Genomic DNA, 5,131 nt, shown 5'->3' on the forward strand with positions numbered 1-5,131 from the left:
CAAAAAAACCACGGCGCAACATTCCCAAATGGGATCAGAGCAAGAGTTTCCAAGCCAGATGTTGCTGTGATTTTCCTGTGACGGAGATAAAAATTATACCTCTAAGAAAAATCATTATATACACATAATCTCAGTATACACGTAGTTGGTGCTTAGAACAAAACTCTACCGCACGACTTCCGCAGCGACAACGCTGTTCGCGAGCCACGAATGAGCTAGGGAACAGAAGCTAGTCTTCGGGACGGTCACTTCCGCGAACTTTCGGTAGTCGGAATGTCGCAGAGCGCGGTTAAAAAAATTTTGTCCTTTCTTTCTACGCCTCACTGATTTACTTGTGCAATGTTGATATCTCGTTGTACTCTAGTTTTTCTGAAGTACTGCTTTGCGTGCGTCGCTCTGTTTTGCAGTAATACGAGGAATTTGTAATATCTCTGAATCGCGTCCCTTTTTTATGAAGTGCCGTTCAGTGAACTTTTCGTTCACTGCGATCGATTATTAAGGTCGGAAGCGGCGAAAGCTACTTCGCCCCAAATTTCTCCTCACCGTTTATCACTTGCGGGTTAGTTTCGGGCTGATAGTCCATGGTAGCTCCTGTTAGGGCTTATGGGGGGCTTATGGGAGCCCAAGGGTTACTGGTTAATTACACCAGCCGTGCGTATGATGAAAATCCGCGATGATCCCTTGTCTTCAGGTTGCGGCCCGTGAATACCTGCAAATAATGAAAATGGAATATTCTCAAAGATCCAATTTTCGCGAAGTACATTTGGCGCGAAATGTTTACGCTCCACACGAATGGGTGAACAACATTTCCTCGCATTGCCTGTGAGGAAGCTTGAAAGGCAGCTGGTCGTGTTCCCCTGTTTATGTCTGAGAAGGCGGTTTTTTTAATGCTTACACGCGATAGTAGAGATAAAATAATCAATTTCAGGTCTGGCGTGCCCGTACTTTTGTGACAGCTGGAGTACTTAATCACAAGAAAACACAACTCCGTTTTCACGTGAGCAACTATCTCTATTCTTAACGCCCAACCATGGGTCCAGCGCAACCGTAGCAGAGCAGTTGTCATTGTACTGTTCAACTGTTGAAAGGCTTTGAAAATAGTGCGCCATTGTTCAACAGTGAAGCCTACCGGTGTAGGCAAATTATAAACGCTCTTTCATGAACTGCAAGTGGCACCGCTTTGAAAGCATCCACAGGGGCACTCTTGCCGAGAAAGCCCATGAACGTATCCAAAAGATGCAAATGCCACCAGTCTCTCACAAGTAGCCAACATATTCTCCACCTCTACACAGTTGCGCTGGTGGCGAATCGCGTCAATAACTATTTTCAGAGAATGGCGAATAGCCTTATCACTGAGAGAGCAGCAGTGGGAAGAATAAAATAGTCAAGCACTTGCATAGCGAATTAACATGCTAACCTAGAACTGATTACGTTGGAGGTTACCATTGCTGCCGTTCTCTTTGAAAACGGTAAAAAGGTTCAGCATTATTTTAGAGCCAGGTTTTTCTCTTGCGGATTTCTTGCAGTGGCCGTTTTCAGAAAGATCTACTTCGGGCATGTAAGGCACTGCCCACTCCAAGGTACATTTGCAAGGCACTCCTTAAACAAACAATAAAAATCTTTTCTTTTTGCATATAGTTAGCTATGGCGGCTTTGTCGGGACAACCGTACTTCCGTAATGGATTAAGGATGTGAGAACGAGGGATGAACATAGGTAGCAGGAGTTTATATAAGCCGGATCTCCTCGAGAGTGGGCCTCATAAGACTCCAGTCATCGTTTCAGAGCTTCTACAGCCAAGTCAGTGGCTTTCCCTTGATTTGAAATGGGATGTAATAATTCACCTCTATTGCAACAACTGCCACGTTTTTTCCACATTTTTTTATATATGATTCATTTCTGTTCAACAGCGCACAAAACATTCAATCTAATATCAGACTTGCGAAATGACACGAAACGTGTCCTCTTTCGCTTCAAGTTTAGGGTTCCGGATATTAGTGCTGGAGGACTTATCGCTGATTACGTCAGGAGGAACAAGTTATCTTGCTCCGAAGCGCTGCGCCACATTCAATTCCCTGTAATGCACCCACCTACAATATGAGCATGCAAGGCGTATACCTCGTGTTCGGTGTTTTTTTTTTTTGCGAGCAATAGAAGATGGTTGATAAAGTGGTACCTCAAAATATCAACCATCATTAATCTAGGTACCAACGGCAAAGGAATCAAAATCTGCACTCATGAATCCCAGAAATAGGGTGGGCGCTTGAAAAGGCATGTGCTAGGGTTACCCCCCCTTTTAACAAATGCCACACTCTCAAACAAAGATGGCGCCGGTAGATGAATTATATGAAGGTGATCATACAGTGACGATTCTGTGATGCTGAGAAATACCAACTGCAAAGTGCAAGCACGTCGTTCGATGTGACCTTCTAATGAGATGAGCGCATCTCGCCAGATTCGCTCGAGGACAAAAAGTGAGATGCTACCGGCGCTGCGTATGTTCCACTAAATACACCATATTCCATAGGAAGTGGAGGGCCTGGAATCATAGAATAGTGCTGAAAGCGATGTGTTGAAAAAACTAACATCGAAAGAGCATGAAAGGAGCGAACTAAGAAGTGCTATTTCATCGCCTTCCGCACTTTCAAAGATACAGGCACGAAATGATTTTGCCAGAGAAAGCGTGTGGAAGGATTTATGCGCGTAGAAAGATGCATGCTGGTCGTAAGAAAGATAAGGTCATACCAAGCTTATGTTTTATTTTGTAGTGCGATGGTATATCTTGACCTGCTCAAAGACCTTACCGGAGTGGCAAAATTTTGGCGCCGGACAGGAATTATCAAAAACACACCAGTTGCAGAATCTTTTTGACCTCGCAGAAATGTTTTCGGCACTCTCTTACTCTCGACGCCTTAGACTATCTGCAGGCATGGGCGTCTGTACGAAGCCCGGCGTTGACAGAACGGGCATCTATGTGGACGTGTATTTTGTTTTCATGGGCCGCGTGTTCTTCCTCATCTGACAGTTTCATGAGAGCTGTTCATCGCCTGTTACATTTTGCTTCTGCTAAAAGGGACCCCTCCTTGATATCCTTGACTGCTCATATCTCTGGTATTCGAGGCGGATCGGCTGGGCAGGCATTGAATACCTGGCAAGGTGTCTCATCAAAAAGGAGCAGGCCTGTTACTGATGCTTATGAAGTACGATAAGTTGGCTTCTATAATAAATTAGTATGTCCTAATATCGGACGCGAAAATACGTTTTTAGACATCGTCATGTTACAGAAGGGGAGGAGGGTGTGTTGATGCGCAGGAAAATTTTTGGCATCTGGAGATAAGCTGGAATGTACGGATTCTTGATTCCACGGCCGCCAAGCCTCAGCTACATTAGATATTTCCCGTTACGTGAACCATGGTTTTTAAGTTCCTGGTAGTCGTATTGTGCAATACATAATGTTGTTCAATTTCAGGGAATAACTTACTAGCTAAGAATAATCATGGACATATTGTACCACTTATTTTGCGCCACGCGTGTTTCGTGAAGTTCTAGTGGGTTAGTCAGTTATATTGAGTATAATGGCGCCATAGCAACTAAGGCTATGATACGCCCAATAAAAGGTTAGAGATTTCTGTTAAAGGTGAAGCTTTTTATACCTAGAGTTTGTTTAAAACATGGCATTTTCGAGCAACTGAAAATGTATGACAAATCAACAAGTGCTTGATCACCTAAAAAACAACTTGGTATGTTTACTGAAGTTCTAGCCGGGATCCACTCAATTTTTTTCTTTTGCTGCAGTCAGATGAACCTTAAAAAGTATTGTTGCGGGAAAGAATATATTTACAGCTATGTACACCAGCGAAGGAGCAGCTACGAGCGGTGCTCAGAACACGGACAGAACTTTGTTGTCTTCGTCTTCGTCTACCCGTTCACTCGCCCAGTCTCGTCGTCGTCTTCCCGCTTCAGTATGAAGAAAAAAAGCCGAAGTCCATAGACTCTAGTCCAGGACCGTTACAGTGCTGTCAACCGTATCTTTGAAATGCACGCGCTGCGCCAAAATGAGCCGCGGATACCATAAGCATAGCTATCAATGTGTTTCAGCAGCTTCCTCACGAACAATGACAACGCGTGCCGTCGCTACTAATTAGTGATAATTAGGAGACCTAAAATTTTGAATCCAGGAAACGCAAGTTTCTGGAGAAAATGCAGCCGCTTTTGATCGCCTTTGTATTTCCTGTTATCGTGTCCTTCACTCCGTTCAAATTTATGGCATGAACCAACTATCCCTACAGCAAGAAATACTGCGAGGCAATCTAAAGCGGGCTGAAATTAGATTTTATTCGGTCATCACATATAAAAGAAAGACAGAAGTTAAATGGGTAAAGTGAAGTTGTTCAAGGTAGCCTTAGCAATTCTTTTTGGGTACACACCACTGCGCAAATGTTCGAATTCGGTGGCGGCCGCTCACATCGACGCGGTTAGCCCACCGGCTTGGTTCGGTTAAAAAGTCAATTGTCCTGGATAGAATACTGCAACGCAGACAACATGTGACTTCCTCCCTATTTTGCAAGCGAAATTCCAGTGAAAAGAACAGAGAGTGCGTTACCGCGAAACAACGAAATCGACTGGTCCGCATCCTCTTCCACTGTATTAGTAAACGCAGTCGGGCGTAAATAAACAGAGTTGAACCTCTCTACAACGAGGTTCATGGGGCGCGGCGAATAATTCGTTGAAGCCGTTGCGTCGCCATAGCCCGGCTAAGCCGAGCTTCTAATGAGAATAGTCATGCCTTCGTTATTTGCACTATTTCGTTTTAAGCAATTTCGTTAAAACGAGATTTGAGAGTAGTGCTATCTTCGCAGTGGTATTACCTAGTTTCAAGAGTTATGTTGTTTCGCGAGTCGGTCGTACATTGTTGCGTAAAGGTACTGCGCAAAATAATACAAACACGGACGAGGAGGGCACAAGGAACGCGTGCAGACTCGCGACTGGGTTTATTCAGAGAACAACGCATACGTATACCTTCCACACAGCCATGTCGATCACTAAGCCCAAGCCAGAAATCTGCTTCCCGTCTTATGAAGTCTCGTCGGAGTATCACTCACGGGATCATCTCTCTTGTTCTTTATAAAAAAG

The sequence above is a fragment of the Amblyomma americanum genome, chromosome 1 (genome assembly GCF_052857255.1).
Source record: "Amblyomma americanum isolate KBUSLIRL-KWMA chromosome 1, ASM5285725v1, whole genome shotgun sequence".
NCBI classification, from domain to species: Eukaryota; Metazoa; Arthropoda; class Arachnida; order Ixodida; family Ixodidae; genus Amblyomma; species Amblyomma americanum.